The sequence below is a fragment of the Artibeus jamaicensis genome, unplaced genomic scaffold (genome assembly GCF_021234435.1).
Source record: "Artibeus jamaicensis isolate MK-2021 breed Jamaican fruit bat unplaced genomic scaffold, CSHL_Jam_final scaffold_474, whole genome shotgun sequence".
Taxonomy (NCBI): domain Eukaryota; kingdom Metazoa; phylum Chordata; class Mammalia; order Chiroptera; family Phyllostomidae; genus Artibeus; species Artibeus jamaicensis.
Genome location: NW_026522046.1, coordinates 10,825,098 through 10,844,252, shown reverse-complemented (window position 1 = coordinate 10,844,252; position 19,155 = coordinate 10,825,098). Strand labels below are relative to the sequence as shown.

At 36.8% G+C, this 19,155-nt stretch overlaps 1 protein-coding gene and 1 pseudogene across 1 annotated transcript in view; one reads left to right on the top strand and one right to left on the bottom strand.

The window, feature by feature from the left end:
• KCNMB2 (potassium calcium-activated channel subfamily M regulatory beta subunit 2) overlaps positions 1–19,155 on the top strand; it is a 231,347-nt gene that overhangs the window by 16,206 nt on the left and 195,986 nt on the right. The window lies entirely within an intron of this gene.
• LOC119043008 (general transcription factor 3C polypeptide 6-like) lies at positions 1,616–2,286 on the bottom strand (annotated as a pseudogene).

The following is a 19,155-nucleotide window of genomic DNA, read 5'->3' as shown; positions in this document are numbered from 1 at the left end:
CTGCTCAGAGCTCCAGGGAACAGAGGAGAGCACATGACTCATGCACAAAGGTCTTAGGAGGCGGGTGACCCAGGCAATCTGCTTTCATGTGGATTAACATCCATCTCTGCTCTCTCCTTACTAAGTAAACCCCTAATGTGGTGCTGGCCCTCATCCAGATGCTGACCAAGGTTTACAGATATGATTCTCCATGGTAACTATGCAACAATGATTCAACAGCACTGGCATCACGAGCTTCCATGCTGAGAAGTTGTGAAAAAGAAAGAAGCGTTAGGCAAGTAAACAAATGTTTTGTTAACAACTTTCCTATTTTTCCCCTTAACATAAGGAAAATTGTTTTTCTATTTTCCTGCAGTTTCATTTTTTGCATAACAACACTAAAAAATGATTCTATTCTTCTGTCACTAATTTCTAAGATAATTCAGGTCGCTAAGTCCTTTCAGATAAAATATAAATTATGTCCCAATTCCCTTCGCCTAACACTTCTCATAACTCAGTGTATATCAGTGGCATCGTAAGCTTTATTTCCTTCCCATCCCATTTTCCCCAAATCAGCCTTGGCCTCATCAGTGCAGCATATGGGCTACTTTCCTATACAATGCCCTATCCCCCGTCTAGGTAGAATTGGGACCAGAGGCCCTTCCATTTCCATAAGTTTCATGTTGTTTTTAGTAACTGTTTTAACTCGAACATAATAATTATTTTCCCTTTTGCTTTTCCCTAAATTGTAGATATTAAAATATTTTATTACCCTGAAATTAAGATTTAAAATTTGTAGTCAAAAGAAATGACCTAATCCATTATACATTTTAAGCCTCAATAGTCTGCTAGATTTGTGAATAAATACCATAGTGAATTCTGACAGTACTCTTAGTAGTGCTTAGATTTCTTTCTTCTTTGCTAGGCATGCAGAGTTTGATGTTATCCACATTGCAAAGGAATAATAAGAGCTAAGGTGCTCTTACTGGTAGTTCTTCATAAAGATAAGAAGAAAAAAAACTGCTCTGAGCCAAAGCATTATCTTGGCTGGATTTTTATCACTACTTGTCAACAAGCTTCCCCTAAAATAGTATTGAATTAATTTATATTCACAAAATCATCAATTTTAATAAAACATTAAAGTGAAGTTCACACAGAGCCTTCACCTAAAACTTGAACTTTCAAATTGCTGCTCATCTAAAGCCAGTTAAGATTTATGACAGATATATAAAATGTGAGGAAGGAAACAGACTTCCCCTATTAGCCTACCTAAGTGCCATCTAGCACCACACTAGAAGAAAGAAACAAACAAAAAAAATCTGGTTTGGAGCTAGTCTTGTTTTTTACAAGGTTTGATGAAAAAAAAAACAAACTATGAAACACAAAATAGATTTTGGCCTGTTGAGAGCAAAATTAGAAAACAGACACATGGACAAGACATTTGGATGCAGGAAATGATTGGGAATATGCCTGAGACAGAAAGGGACAGTTTGTGGTTGAGCATAAGAATGTCACCCAACATGGGGCATTCTCTGGTCAGCTCCAGAGATTCTTTTTTTTTTTGTACAATCAATTATTTTATATATAAAAACTCTTAAAAGTTCATGACTAATGACTAATTATCATGAAAAACATTTCACTGAGGAGTAATTTCTAAGGCAGCACCTTGCATTTCCATAAAAACAAAACATTGTCTTTCAGAAGAAGGGATATCAATAAGAGGACCAGAATCCTCTATTTACAAGTGTGGTTTCCCCTGTTCATAACTCGGGTTAGAATTACCTTTCATTTGAATCACCTTTCATTTGAATCTCTTGTTCATTCCACTCCAGAGAGGCATGTGGGGTGGGAGGAGCTTCAACTTCTTCATCTTCATTTGTATGTAAAAAGCTACAGATTGTGTTGGTACTATAGGAGAAATTGTTATCTTTGATTTGCAGCCATTCCATATCACCATATGTTTTCTTCTCCTTCCTTCTCTTTTCTAATGAGTCCTTGTCACACTGAGCTCCTTTGTTGCATGACATTTAGATGTTAGCATTGTTTTATTATTGCCTTCTGCATCTACATGTTCAACGCTTTCTTCAGATATAACACAGGTCCCAACAGTGCCTTCACACTCTCCATCAGAGACACAGCTGTCCACCTGCAGAACAGACCTCTCAGTGTCAGTTTCCAAAATCTTGAGTTTATTTTCACAATTTGAGAGGAAGTCTAAATCAATAATAATTCCACCAGAACCAGCTTCTCTGCCTCCACTTCCTCCTCTTCCTTGTTCTCCCAACACCATTCCTTAGCTGCTGCCATGATCCTGCCCTTCCAGAATTCTTAATGGTACTAGAGGATTGTGCCAATTGTTTTTCCCCCAAAACAAAACCTTGAGAGAGTAGACAGAGAAGTGTAAATACTTAGAAGAAATCACTGAAAAGGAATATACCAGAATTAAATTGTTTTTCAAAAATATTAAAGTTAATCACTAAAATCTCTTGATTACTTATACGTGAGTGAGGTACTGTATTATGTCATCTTTTCCTGATAAATAACCTATGAGTAGGTTTTCCTATCATCTCTATTCTTCACATAGGGAAACTGAAGCACAGAGAGGTCCAGCAACTTGTTTAACATCACATAGTTAACAAGTGTTAAAACTGTGTTTCAATCTCAGGTGACCTAATTCTGATTCCAGAGTCTGTACTCTTAGTAAGCATGGCCAAGAAATTCCAAAGCACGTGTTTTTTAAATAATAACTTTCAGAGCATATTCTTGTAGGCAAATTTGAATAACTTCAAATAAGGATTCAAACCTGAAATATTTATCAGAGTCAAATCCTGAAACTACAACCACTACCAAAACACCATGACTACTCTTTATCGTTGCTTTAGAATAGACCTTCAAATGGTAGTGAAATTTATAGCATATATAAACATTTATTTTTAAAGAAAAATAATCTTTCTCTTATCAGAATCACCCAGCACCTTATTAGAAAAGACAATTCCTTCCTTTTCCTCTGATACAGAATAATACCTGATTGCAAATCAATGTAATTCAGTTCTTTTTAACAATTAGTTACTGGTTCCCTTTCAAGAGATAGCACCTGTGCCTCTGATTTTTCATAAAGAACTCAGATTCACACTATTTCTATGGAATAAGTATACTTGACATTCAGAGCCATAGCCTAGTAAGATAATAAGATTGATAAAAAAGATTAGAAGACATGTTCCTTTGTCCTCAGATTTCTTGCAAACTAATACTGATTACTTTTCAAAAGAAAGCACTGGTGGGATCCCCCAAGCATGCTGGTGTTGTGTGAAGGACATAGGTCCTTTTCCTCTGCAACCTGCTCCATCATAGGGTATCCGTTGGCTAGAGAGGACCCCATGAAGCTGTGGAACAAATCCTACCACAGCAGTTAGCTGATAAAAACATATGACCAAGACCAAGGTTCTTGTCATTTTAACTGAGATCTCTTCAAGACAGTGCTTTCAGGATGAAAAGGGAAATGATGTACATGATGGAGCGACAAACCAGAGGACCTGGTGTGTTAGAGAAGTGCCCTCTCACACTACAACTGAAAGCCCTCACACCACCTGCCCCTCAGATTGACTCTGTAACTGGGGAATTACAGAAACAATGAGGGTAAAAAAAGGAATGAACAGAATATTTTACTACTTTTCAGGAATAAAAGCTCTGCACTATCCACAAACCTTCCCCTAGCAAACGGTCTTCTTCCCTAGTCCATCAACTCCCAGTGGGTGAGCAGGGGTGTGATTTAATCTAATGGGCTCCCATAGTGTTAAGCACACAAGCTTTTATATTTGGGTTTGACCCCTGCTCTTCCAATAGTAGCTGTGTCACCTTGGATAAATTATTTAATGTTTTCAGTATAAGTTTCTGCACAATACTGGCCCTGCAGGTTTGTTGGGAGAGTGGAATGGAATGACACATGAAAATATGTGTTAGCATAATGGTGATCAGTTCGAATGTTTATAAATGCATCAGCTGCACCCACTATGTTAACAAATCCCTATGTCATCACCCTTTATAGCTCAAAACAATTTCCATTGTATTATAGATGTTTGTATATGTGTGTTTGTTGACTCAGATTGATTGTAACTGCCTTGCTTTTAATACTATATCCAAAAAAGAAAGATATAGTCTCTAATATGAAGACATTAACAATTAACTAATGAAACCTGTACATGCTGTGATATATTAATAGGTAGAAAGTGCTAAATTTCACACTAGACCCCAGTAGTGCTTTGGAACCACCAAGGATGGAAGGCTAATTTCGACTGGGAGTTTGAAACAACTGGTATGCAATATTACAGCAGACTGGATAATTGATCTGTGGCTTAGAAAATGTTTGAATAATAATTAGAAATGAGGAGAAAATAGCTGTCTGAAAAAGTGCAAATAGAAACAACTTGGAGATTCATGGGATATGGAATGTAAATAAGAGAGGCAAAATGACAGAAACCCAGAGTTTTAAGCCCAGAAACCTGGGAAAACTGCGATGGCTGGAGGTCAGTGGGGGATCACAGGGAAGCGAGACTGCTGGGAGCCTGAGCTCTGTTTGGAACATACCAAGTGTGCGGAGAGGGAAGGACCTCCAGATGAGGATGTCTGCTGCAATGTGTAACTCGTAGCTCAGGAGAGAAAGATTTCAGAGCCATTTTCATGGATGTGATCGTTTAAACTTAGGCACTCACCTTGGGGAGAGAACAAACCAAGAATTTAAGGACATTAGGATAAAATGCAGAGAGATATAATTTTAAAGGAACTTTGGGGGACCTTGCAAAGAAACCAAAATGCATGGTCACAGAGGCCAAGGAAAGAGAGAATTTCTCACAGATGATGCTAATCAGATAGCTAGGTCCTGCAGAGAGCCTGGAGATGATGAAAAGAGAGGGGCTCTGCTGGCCATTTGGTAATTTCAAAAAAAAAAAACCATTTCAGGACTGGCCAAAAGCAGAAGGTAAATTGGGAAGAAAGACAATGCTTGCAATCATAGCTTGAGGGACAATGAAAGGTGTTTTATTAAGATAACAGACGGCTGAGCACATTTATAGATTGATGAAGAGCCAGTAAAATGGATTAGAACTGAAGCATAAACGAAGATTAATTACTGCCTCAAGACCCTGGAGCATTGATTATCAAGCCTTTCTGAACATTAGACTCAGCTAGGACCTTACAATATGCTAATGCCTATCCCTGATCTGCAGAGATCCTAGCGGACTTATTTGGGAAGGAAGGGCACCTGTATTATTATTTATTAGTTCCCCCAGGTGATTCTACTATGAATCCACATGTGAGAACCACTGACCCAGAAGAACTGGGCATTGGATTAAGACCCCAGTAGAGACTGACTTTTGGATGAGAAAGGCTCGTCTTCCTCTAGGATGGAAAAGGATGAGTTAAGTGTAGACACATTTTGAAGGAAGAACATTGAAAGAACTCCTGACAGGTGGTTTTTCTGAGGAACTAGAAAGTCAGATGCTAAGAGTAAGGGGGCAGGAATGAAGGTGAGTCATTGAAAAAAAATAAAAGTTAAAATGTCCCAAATGACTACCAGGATCCCACCGGGGTAAACAATGTAACTGCCCATTTATGGCATCATTTTCTTTCTGCTTATTGGTTTACCACCCCTGACACAGAAAAAACACTACTGTCTTTTTGTTCCTCTTAGAAAAAGGAGAAAAAAAGAAAAGTTATAAACAGGGGACATTTAGAAGAACAATAAAGTTATAGAGCCTTAGGGAAGACTTTAAGCAAGAGTATCAAGAGAGAAAATCTAAGCTGCAGACTCAGACGTCTGTGAAATCACTTAGCACTTGTCCATGAAGGCATCTTGCAGATGCCTTACTGAACTCCTTACTGAACTCCTCCCATTTAAATAGTAAGTAAGTTGAGGTTCAGAGATTCTGTGATTCGACCATATTAAATAGCAAGTGAGCACCGCCAAGACACCTTGAAATCCAGTCTTCTGATTCCCCGCACCAGCGCTCTCTGATCCTGAACACACCCTGCCCTGTGACATCTGTGGCTGAGATTCGCAGGGAGTGAAATGGCTAAAGCTCCTCCATGAGGATTAATAAGTAAATTCATAAATTGTTTTTAGCTTGTTTCAAGAGAAGAAAAAATGTTCAATTTCTTCTTTATTGCTATTATTATGTTAACCAGATTGAATTGTTGCATCTCTTTAGAGTTTCTTATGACTAGTGTGAAGTTCTGATTTTACCCAAGCCAATTTTAAATTGCTCGTAGAATATACAGATAACTGCGAGAATTCCATTGCTACATTTAGTGCATTGTTTACAATAAAACTAAAGGGAAATAGAAAAACTCGCTAGTCTAGAGAAGCAGCAAGGTAGAACCTGCAAAACTGTAAAAAGATGTATTTCAGGTAATTAAGAGGGGGCAGTATGCAGATGACGTTTTACCGAGTTGTACACTTTAAACCTGTATGGTTTTCTGAACCATCATCACCCCAGTAAATTTGATTTTAAAAAGAAGGGCCACTGTGTGTTGACAAGATCTTTGGGTCTTCTGTGCTATGTACTCACAGTACATGTACAGGGGCTTTAACCCTCTGGGCCTGGGTTTTTTCATCTGTAAAGCCAGATGAATGCACTAGATCACCTTTCAGGTCCTTTCCATCTCTGTCAGCTTTCAGGTTTTTGCCATCATCCTCCACAATGTGTTCAGAAGGAGTTTTCACCAAACTACATAGACTCTTGTGGATCATATTTCCAGTTTTTTAAAACTGTAAATAAATGGATGTTCCAACTTGTCAGCTTTCTTACCTGTAAAAGAGACAAGTGCTGGAGTACATATTCTCCCCTCTGAGCCCTGTGCTTCAATGGCCTTTTTGCTACCTTTGGATAATTGTACCAGGCACCAGGTTGGTTGCTATTTACCTTGCATGGTTGAATGCTCTGCCCCACACCCCACACAGCCAGGCAGGGCACTGACCAATGAGCACTGCACCTTGGTACAAATGCCCTGGGCACCTTTCTCTTCTCCTTCTTTTCTTTTACCCGATCCAAGTGTGCAGGACACTCCTGGATCATTTCAGGAGCCCTGTGGGCATGCTGAAAAGAACTGAGAGAGCAATGACGCAGAGAGTGATGCGACAGGGTGACATACACTATAGGTAAGCTAGAATTTCCCAGAGAACTGTGCTTATTTTGCCTTCATCTTCTGAACTGGTAAAGGAATGGGTGATGGTGGTTATGCAGAAATAAACTACAAGTAAAGGGCACAGTACTGGTGTGGATGTTTCAGAAAATGGCTAGGAAATGGAAAACTGAAGAGCCCAGTGTTTCCTGGCTTTGGAACAATCTGCATGGCTGCAAACCCAGGAGGAGAGGGAAACTATCACTTGTGGAAATGATTTCTTCCATAGGGAAGTGGTTTTTCTTCTCTCAGTTGGAGTTAGGGCTGTTTCTTGATTCTAGTGTGTATTTTTTCATATCTTAAAAGATAGCATGGTTCTAATTCACAAGTCACAGGTTCCAACTCTAATATATCGAAGTTGTGGTTTTTCTCAGACTTTCTAATTCTCAGTGTTTTACTGTAAGAATTTTCTTCTATTTGATCAATTTTCTGAAGGAAATTCTGTCTAGACAAGTAAACTGACTTAGAGAATGAATACTACTATCTAGATGATTCTAGAAAAAGGTAGCTTAATTGATTGATTTTAAGTGACAAGTCTTTGATCTTTACTAGTATTAATTACCAAGTCTGTTTAGATCTATGATTCTGCATATAGAGAAAGCAAATGTATTTAACAGCAGTCTTATTTTACAGGGAATTCTCTTCCTCTGCATGCTAGATCACAGTATGTTTAGTGATGAGAACATATATACAAATTCAAGCTGACAGACATTCGTGGATCCCTAATATTCCAGTATGCTCTGTTATGTGTTACCACTTTGAGAATGACTATTAATAGACTAACTGAAAAGTTACTTATAAAACATTTCATTTCAAAATAGGCATAACTTTTATATTGTAAATTGTACAGATACATTGTTATGGCCATTTCCCTTCCCTGTATTTAATTTATTTTTCCTGTTTAAAAAAAGAAATATATATTACATATTATATTTACATATGTATGTATATATATATAACTAGGTCAAAAAACTTGAAAGAAAGAAAGGAAGAATAAGAGAAAAGAAAGGAAGGAAGGAAGGAAGGAAGGAAAGAAGGAAGGAAGGAAGGAAGGAAGGAAGGAAGGAAGGAAGGAAGGAAGGAAAAAAGATTTGGCAAGTAATTAGCTTATCTTAGATCGCCAAACAAAATACTTCAAGTCTTCTCAAAATACCTTGTACTATTTAGTTCAAATATTTTCCTCTAAGGGTATAATTTACTAGCAATAGAGAGTGTCCAAGATAAGGCATGGTGGGAACCCAAGTAACTGACAACCAGTCAGGAGTTCTTTTTCAGAGACTAGAGACCATTTGGGTGGACATTTCTCACAACACAAATAAGTCAAAATTTAATGGAAGATATCCCCCACACTCCAGTGATATGATTGCTATTCCTAACTTTACTCCGAGGACTCTTCTTTAAAGTTTGAGATTTCTGTTGTGGGCAAGTGGCTATACTGAGCCCCACAAACAGAACTAAATCAACCAGTAAGTCAATCAATAAAATCTAGGTATTTCAGATCTAAAGCCCAAATTTTCTACCTCTAAGTATATTGAAATATTGATTTTGTTCTCCAGTGTGCTTCGAAAGAGCACAGTAGACTTCACTGACATATAATGATAAAGATTTGAACATTAGCTGACATCTTTGAGCACTATGTGTCAGACATGTGCTAAGTGATTTCTGTCTTGTCTTTTAATGGAATCTTTGAAATAACTCTATGATGTAACTGCTATTTCTATCCCCTGATGAGGACACTGACTTGAGACTTGACTAAAATTGTTTGCCCAAAATACCACAGCTAGTCAATAACAGAGCCAGGATACAAACCCAGTACCACCTGACCTCAAAGCCTCTGCTTTACCCACTACACTGTTCCACCTCCTCAGGACAACTTGCATTATTCTCCAGATGTTCCTGGACACTTAGAAGCCCACAACAGAATATGAGTTCTCTGCGGTTACAATATGCCACATGTACCTTCTGAATCCCCAGAAGTGCCAAAGATAATGCTGGGCAATAGTAGGTGTTTAAAAAATACCTGTTGAATTTAATGCACAGATGAAAACTTTGTTCTCATGCTTTATCCTCTCCCTCTGCTATGAAACTGAGTGAATCCATAAAATTTTTGTCACAAGGATAATGTTGTTTGAATAGGAACAAGATAGCATTATAAATAATAGATTTCAATCTATTAAGCACAGGGCTACAGCTATAGTTTAATGGGATAAAGCAGGGATTATTGTAAAATCTTAAGAGATTACTGTAAGTGGCACATGATCCCCTTCATATCAATAAACACTAAACAATGCTGAGAAGTAGGCTTTGTTGTTTATTTGTTTTTACATTAGAGCTGTACAGAGTTGTGTAACTACACCAGAGTTTGGACAGCTGGGTTTTATCATTGTTCCAAAACTAAACGGCTCTGAGACTCACAGCAAAAGATTGATCTCTTCAGACCTAAATCTCCTCTTGGTTAAAAGTAAGGGACAATCAGATTAGACAATGTAGAAGGTCCTTCCAACTTTAAAATCCCATCATTCTTTAATATCACTGCATCAGATTCCAGTGTTAGTGTAGCTGGATATGCTCACTTTGTAATTTTTTCTTACCTTTTGCAAATGGCATTTTATGGTAAAACTCAGTAGGAAAAGAAATACAGCAGCCTGTTAGCCACAGGCTGGGATGTAGCAGCTGTAGTATGTATGTAAGGGGAAAGGAAATGCTGTTATCTGCTTCGGTGCAGACAAGGTCAAATCTAAATAGCATCACCAAGACTTAGCATGCATAGAATTATACAAGAATTAGTTCTTGTATAAATACAGAGTTTCTAGTAACATAATACACAACACAATATTACATATTCATACCTGGGAAGTTCCAGGGCTGGATTCTATGCCTACCTCTCTACTAATTAACTCTGTTATCTTAATTAACTCCTGTGACTTTTCTGGGTCTGGACTTTTCTGGACTTTTCTCCATGCATAAGAAGAAAGAGCTGGATTTGATATCTCCATGGAAGTGCAAGAACTTGTGAAAGAGTGCCCCCGAGTCCCACAGGAGGGCTCCTAAAGGAGTGGAGGGCTGGGCACAGAGATGGAGAGTATTAAAATTTAACAGCCACAAATCTCTCCGAGCCTCCCTTAGGACTTTCTATCAGAACAAGTAGATGTGGACATTTTGATTTTGGATCATTCAACAACAAATCCATGTCCTAAAACTCAAAAATACATGGAAACAAAGGGTCCCAACCAGAAGACTGAGAAGACATCTACAAAGTACTTGGAAAACGTTGAGATTTTGATCAGGATGGGCATCGTGTGTCACAGGAAGACGGTGATCTATATGTAAAGACAAGGCCTATTGGAACTAACTCGAACAGTTCAGAAACTCAGTACTGTTGTACGTATAAATACTAGAATGCTGGAAATACTGAATATATATATAAACCAGGTGGACAAATCGGATCCAGCCAGTAATTGCTACATCATTGCTTTCTGTAAAGGGGAACAGTTGAAGAAATAGAAAGATAGGAATGAAGATTTATCAAGCATCCACTTGGTACCATTCTAGATGCGTTATATGTGTTACCTCATTTAATCCTCATGTTAACCTTGATAAAAAGGTAATTTATTCCAGTTTTATACTCAAGAAAATCAGAGCTAATTTAACAAACTTGCCCAACTCTTCATATATACACACAATGGGTTATAAATTGATACGAACTCTTTGAAGAATAATTTATCAGAGCCTATCTAAAATTTTAAAGAATGAATTCATTATTTCAGCAATTCTATTTGTAGCCAGGTATTCCTCAGAAAGCCTTTCACAAGTGTGCAAGGATATTAGGTGCAATTGTTTCATCACAGCATTGTTTGTAATATTGAAAATTTGGAGACAACATAAAGGTTCTTCAGTAAAATAAACTATGATGTATCTGTATTTGAGAATACTTTGAATGCAATAAAAGATTAAAGTACATGAAGTTAAACTCACTCAAAAGGATGTCTTAGAAATATTTTTGAGTATAGAGATTAAGATACAAAATATCATGTAGCTCTGGCCAGTGTGACTCAGCTGGTAAGAGCATTATTTGTATACCACCAAAAGGCTGCATGTTCAATTCCAGGGCAGGGCACATACCTAGGCTGCCAGTCTGATTCTTGGTCATTGCATGTATGGAAGGCAATCAATTAATGTTTCCCTCTCACATCGATATTTCTCTCTCTTTCTCTCTCTCTCCCCCCTCCCTCTACTTCCCTCTCTGCCTTCCCTTCCTCTCTCTCTAAAATCAATAAACATATTTATAAAAATTAAAAAATATATATCAGCCCTGGCTGGTGTAGCTCAATGGATTGAGTGCAGGCTTGCAAACCAAAGGGTCACCACTTCAATTCCCAGTCAGGGCACATGCCTGGGTCAAGGGCCAGGTACCCAGTAGGGGGTGTGTGAGAGTCAACCACACAATGTTTCTCACCCTCTCTCCTTCCCTTCTCCTCTCTCTAAAAATAAATTTAAAAAATCTTTAAATATATATAGCAAATTCATGTTTTATTTATAAAATATACATATATCTATATGTACATAGTAAAAGGTCTGGAATAACAGGTGACAAGTGACTGATAGTAGTTACCTCTAGAAAATGAAAGCAAGAAGCTGGGATGTAAGTGAACATTTTCTACTTTCTGCTCTTCTGTGTTATTGAAACTATTTTAAACAAATATGTGCTGTTTGTTTAAAAAAAGATTAAAAGTTGTAATGAACCTGAAGTCACATAAGCAGCCACTGGCAGTCACAATGCAGCTGTTTCCTCCAAAATATACCCCTAAGTTTACAGTTTCAGAGATCTCTCGTCTGAAATGCATTTACTCTCTCTAGGGCAGAAAACAGTGCAATGTAGAATTACCTAAGAGAAAAACCAAAAATTTTCTAAGGAAAATCAATTAAAGCATGGACAGAGGCCATGGCAGCAATCATAAGCACATTTTCCTGCCAAAGAATAAACACACACCTCTTGACAAGACGATTTATACAAACAGTGTTGCATCACATAAGCTCGTTTTCCCCAGAGTGCAATTCTTCACAGCACTTCCAACTATTCTATCAAATTACCCCAGCAGACATGGTCAGGTACGTATAACTATCACTGATTACATCCCTCCAGTTATCAGTTCATTTCTAACTCTGGGTTGAAACCTCAGCATCTCCTCTGGCTCTTCTTAGAGGTCTGGTGCTGGAAATCGGGATTCTAAAATATCACATCCTCACAGTGTAAATCCCATGGCAGGAAGAAGAGTAGGATTTTTAGAAATACTATAATATTCAACAACACACTTTATAACTATTAATGAGATACAGAACCATAAAACAAGGCAACAAGGACAAAGTAGAACATAAATATAGGAAACTCAAAATTACATCCAAAATTCTAGGAATATTTATTGAGAATGGACAAATTAAATAAAGTGAAAATAGATTATTGCTTTAGAGCAGAATGGCCTTTTACTGGCAGAGGAACATCATGAGACTAAATAGAACCATCCAAAGATGACTGAACTAGATGCCCTTTAGGGTGTTTCCATCGCTAATGTGAATTTCCTTTAAAATATCCAAATAATAATTTGTGGAGTATTTCTAGTAAAAATACTTAAGGTTAATTTGCTAAGCCCTCTAGTGGTCTATAATCCTCTTAAGGTATAGTCTTAGTCCAAATATTTTTTTGGATTAGTAAAAAAAAAGTGGGAACAATGCTTAAAAATATGCAGTTCATTGAAGATAGTAATTATTAGCTACTTGTAGCTACAGGCTCAAATAGAAACCTAAGTCACATCTGGAAAGTTCGATGGTCTCAGTATTCAAGTAGGCAACATCTAGCCATATCCCAGAAACACGCAGGCACACTTGTATACACACACACACACACCTGCTTGGCAATTTTAGCTCAGAGAAAACTTGTATAGATTACAACATACAAGTGACTTAAAACTTTTCTTCCAAATCACATGGAAACAGAAAACCAGTCCATTTAGCTAATACAACTTGTCTCCTTTCAGAAAACCACTGTCTCCCTGTTTTCTATTTTTAATCCAATGTCAAAAAGGAGAAAACCATTGAGTAATTTTTTGAAATCAGGCAAACAACAAAATCCATCCCCTCACCTTACACTTAGGTAAGTGTGTAAAAATCCTGAAAACTCCATATTTATGTTGCTCATGTGGGGATGTTTCAGCAAAAATCATTTTACTAAAGATACATTTACAATGCAAACTTTACAAAAGTGTCAAGCAGCCTCTGCTTTAAAATGCATCTTCACATTCTATAGATTAACCACCTAATGGCTCCAAAGGAACAATCACAGCAAGACACATCGCTGTTCATATAATTGAGACATGTTCATTTAAAGATAAACGTCCTACCATCTTGTAGCTGTAGGCACTGCAGGTAAACAATAATGAATATTCACATGAATTAATAAGATGCTTCTGAACCTTTCAGTACTTAACAGAGGTAGTTAAATCACAGCCCAACCAGCATGGCATGACTCTACTGAAGGTGGACTTGGCATATCCTCATTTGAGGTTTTCTTATTCCCATATTTACCCTTGCTAATACTTGACCAGAGTCAGAAAGGTTAATGTAAGTAATCAAAGCTTCTGAGTATATATACATATATAAATATAAATGTGTGTCCATATATATGCATCTATACATTTGTCATGTGCTGTTTTAGACCAGAAGTGATATGTTCTGTGAGATGCATTATCAAGTGATTTCATTATTGTACAAACATCATAGAGTGCACTTACAGGAATTTAGGTGGTAGAGCTCACTACTGTAGCTATATGTGCTATACTTCACGCTACTGGTAGTGCAACAGGTTTGTTTACACCAGTATCTCCACAGACAGATGCGTGATATATTGTGCTATAGCATTGCAATGGAATGATATGACTAAGTGACAGAAATTTGTCAGCTCTTTGATATAACCTTAGGAAACCACCATCACATATGTGGTCCATCAGTGACTGACATATTATTATGTGGCACATGACTGTGTGTATGTGTCTAAGTAGCTCAATTAAGGAAGGTATCATTTACCAGTCAATATCTTCTGTTTGAAATTTACCTGAGACCTAGAACATAAGGGGGAAATGTCCTGAGAAATCAATGGAAATATCTAAAGTGAAGATTAATTAGACTATATATGTAATACATCTAAATGGCTCATAGAAGATATTCAATAGATGATCACTGTATTATCATGATTGACTCCACATGGCTACACAAAGGACTCAAAATGACTTATCCTAGAAAACCTACTTAAACTAAAAGCAACTATGAAATGGAAGAGACATTTTTTTCTCTAACCGGGCCTACTTACAATAGCAATGAGTTAGAGTTAGCATTCTGACAATGAGGGGGAAAATACAGAAAAGAAATTATAAAAGGCAGACATAATTCTAAGGAAACAAAAATGTGAGGCCATTTGCACCAAGACAAGTAGTTTAGAATATCTGAAGCAAGGGTGAGCATCATTTAATCTTTGCAAAGCACACACTTTGTGTTTTTAATGATGACACTGTTAAGAATAGCAGCCATAGATTCAGACAGATATGAATTCAAATCCCAGCTCTACATCCCTGTGGTTTTATGGTCTTGGCTAAGTTACTTGCCTATTCCAGTCCTTAACTTACTCCTCTCTTGAATGAGGATTGTATCTGTTCCATCATAAAAGTAGGTATAAATAAAATATTGAATGTAAATGGCTAATGCAGGGACCATCACATGCAATCTATTTATTAAAGGGTAGCTATATTATCACTATACTTTATATAAGAAAATATGGAAATATATAATGCATTTCAAAAGATCCCTTTCAAATACCTTATAAAACAATTTTGTCATTTAAGGAGGTAATTTTCACTTACCTAGAAAACTAACATATGGAAAGCCTAATTGCCCACATAATCCTGCCACGAATATGAAGACTTGGTTTATAATGTAATAATATATAAGCAGACAGAGATGTATGAGATGATATATAATCAAAAAGCAGGAAAAGGAATTGTCTTTTCTCCCCTTTATCTGGGTCAAAGCAAGTTCACAAATTTCTCAGACTTAAAAGACTGTTGAATAATTATTGGAGCTGGACTAATCTCTATACTTCTGTAACTATACTAGCTTGGAACTATACTTCTGCTGTTTCTTTTATGATACTTCTTCATTTATGTATTTAAAATAACAGATAAATGTTAATACCTCCAAATACACACTTAAAAATACCAGTGAAATCTTGAGCACCCACAATGTGAGAGGAAGAAATTCCTTTTTTGAAAGAGTACAAATCCTTCTGACGACATTCATGCTATGATCATGAGGATACTCAAACAGTTTAACAGCCACAGTGTTTTATAGCTCTTTAGAGGAATGCCACCTGGCTGGTGTGGCTCAGTAGATTGAGCCCTGGCCTGTGTACCAAAGAGTCACTGGATTGATTCAGTCAAGGCACATGCCTGGGTTGTAGGCCAGGTCCCCAGTAGAGTATGCATGAGAGGCAACCACACATCAATGTTTCTCTTCCTCTCTTTCTCCTTCCCTTCCCTTCTCTCTAGAAATAAATAAATAAATAAAGTTTTTAAAAGGGAGGAATGCTAAAAAATGGGGGGAGAAGTGGAGGGAGAAGTACAGAATAACTAGGGCTTTCTTCAGTGTTTGAAAGACACTCAAAGAACAGCTATTGAATAAATACATTTACCCTAACTGGAATGTACAGCAAGATCTTTAAGATAATGCATAGACAGACAGACAGATAGATAGATAGATAGATAGATGATAGATAGATAGATAGATAGATTGATAGATAGATAAAATTAGAATTGATTTTCTCTATTATTCAGAACTCTGGATCCAAGTGAATATGAAACATATTGGCTTACTTGGTAAAAATGTCAAAAGTTGACTAGCTTTGGCATAGCTAGATCCAAATGCTCAATAATACCCTATCTTCATTTCTTGGCTCCTTTTCTTTTGGATTGGCTACATCTTCCAGAAAATTCTCTCTGTGTGTTAAGAATAGATAGCCACCAGCAACTCTAGATTAACATAAACATTGCCCTAAAAAAGGCAGAGAGGATTTCTCTGCAAGCATCCAAATAATTACCTCAGAAAGGACTCCACAGGACATTACTTGGGTTTGATTTTCCCTGGACTAATCCTGGTGACCAATCATAATATTTAGAAGGACAAGGCATTCTAATCTGCCGTCTTGATTCATTTTGGCAAGATGTGTGACCTCATCAGTGGAGGTAGGAGGAGAAACAGTGCCATCAGATTGATCGTTTAACCAGAATCATAGCAGGAGAAAGTGACAGTGTCTAAAAGGAAGGGATGTAGAAGAGATAAAATAATAGATGTAAACTACAGTACTCTAATTATTTTTATATCCTCTGTCAGTTTCCTCCTTGAGCCTCCAAAACACTGTGCAGAGTTGCTTAAATACCTCAGAATTGAAGCTTTATTAGTGTAGCAGAAATGTTTTTCTCACAATGTGAAGCATTGAACATTGCAGGAACTCATTAATCTAAGGGAATAACTTATACAAAAACCTTTGTAAAGTGTAAAGAATTTACAAATATAAATATTTCAAGGGGATAAATTTGTCTTTGAATTTCTCAGAGTTAAAAAAATCAGAACTGCTGTCTCAAAATTCAGTGACTCAGAACTGCTTCAAGCAATGGCCTCTGCATCTGTGTTCTTCAACTCATATCTTTTTATTGAAGGTTTTTTATCCTGATTCACATCATAGAGGTGCTAAGATCAAATTTAAAAATTATGTTACTACCTGTAAGTATAACTCCTATTGTACCCTTGTAATAATGTTTCCCTGTTCCTGGCACTGAGCGAGATAGCCAGAATGCAGCCACACCTGCATCCTTTTTGTTAGTTATCACATCGAATCTGGTCTGCATGGGCTCTTTCTTCTATACACGATGTTTCCCTTAATACTCAGAAGGAACTAGTTTGTCTTCAATACTCTCAATATATTTCCAGTCTTTTACAAGTCTATTCACTATCTTGAAAGTTCAGTCTCTCACCTATTTTGCTAAAATGTCACATCTAAGCTTCTCTCTTAAGGTTTTCTGGTTTTCATGGAATTACAATTATATTAATGAGACAAATTATAGCCCTGTAAAACAGGACCATGTTTTACATATTACTTTTTAATTACTCACCATGCCCTGCCACCACAAAAGAAATGCCTCTAATGGTAAATTTTTATTGTTTGACAAAGGAAAAGTGTGTGGAGAAAATGTGAAAATATTTCAGTAACAATAAGACTAGAAAATCAAGTCTCATTAAAATGAATACTAGCACAATAGAAGTTCACTATAATTAAAATATTTCCAAGCTCTCTCTGCACAGTGACCAATAGTAATGATGCCTTTTGATCTTGCTAAAATAAGTTTCCTTTGTTGCTAATTTCATAACAAAGGCTTCATCCCTCAGTCCTTGCCCACTTAACTGTCAATAGCTATTATGGAGGGGGAAGGTTGAACACTTGATTCAGAAATAAAGAGCAAGTGAAACAAGGAACAGAACTGTCAGCTACAATAGAGAAAGCCTCCTCACAATGAAATGACTGCTGGGAGGAATACAAAATGCAGCACTTTATTTTTTATTAATTTTTTTTACAAAACGAGGTAATAAAAAATAGAATTTATGGACTCTGCCAATAAGAAAAAGGCTTTGAAAAAAAGTATGCTATTTACATTATAATTTGCACCAAAATTTTACTGATATTACCTCATATAGAGTGCAATCATTCTACAAGTTTATGAAGTAGATATTATATTTTTATCATTTTGTAAATTGGGAAACTAAAAATCACATTTTGAGTGTTTTTCCCAAGAAAGAGAACTAGCTACCTTCTGATTTAAATATTTTGTACCGTTTCTATAGCACCACATCTGCCTGTTACTGTCCACCAATTAATCACATACTTTCAAAAACACTGAGGCTCTGTGTGTCTTTTGAATATAATCTCTAATTCATTATAATTTCATCCTTTCTACTTTTTGGCTGCACCACATGCGTGTGTCTAGGTTGCAGTTTTACTCCTCAATCATTTTTCTATAGCTCCCCTTTTAACTAGCATCACCTAACATGTAGATGACATCTAATAATTTAGATAATGTAGATTGGAATAAGTTTATGGTTATGAAAAAAACAGTTTTTTATGATAGGTGCTTATCATATTATATAAAAAGAAATGAAAAGTATGTTATGCAGGGAAGTGTTTCAGTATTGCTTACGATAAGACAGTTTAGCTCTCCCACAAGCTTTATCATTAATTTGCAGCATGGACAAGAAATAAGGGCAGAAGAAAAGTCTTTGTCAATGCGCAGTCATGAAAAGCCTCAATGAACTGGCATACTAATTATGAACAGAACGAAGATTCACTTAAAACATTCAATACATCTCTCCATTTGAGTTCACCTAACTAGGCAAAAAAAAAAAATCACCTTGAAGACACAAGTTCCATTACTTCAATTATTTTTATGATTTAGGCTACTCTGAACCTCCCAATTCAGTACATTGGACAGCATCTTGGGTTTAAAAAAAAAAAAAAAGAGGGAGCCATCTACTGGCCAGGAACCTGCTATAGTACCGTGGTAGCTGAAGTTTCCAATCTTCAGGTTCTAAGGTGAAGTTTAAAAAAAGAACAAGAAGAAAGCTTTGTAAGGCTCCTTTTACTGAGAACATTTTTTTTTCATCATGGTGGTGTCTGGGGACCTTCGTTTCAGTTCCCTCAAACAGGGCCAGCCAGTTCATACAGCCCTGAACAAAGTTATCTGACCAGAGATGAACAGGGCCATTCACTTGAGCTCTAATCAGTTCTATATAATCCAGCCATAGTAATTACTTTACAAAGAGAGCATAAAAAAATGGCTAAGCCTTCAAGTTTGCCAGAGTTGCAAATGCTTTGAAGTTCCAGTTCTAATGTTGCTAATGTGTCTTCCC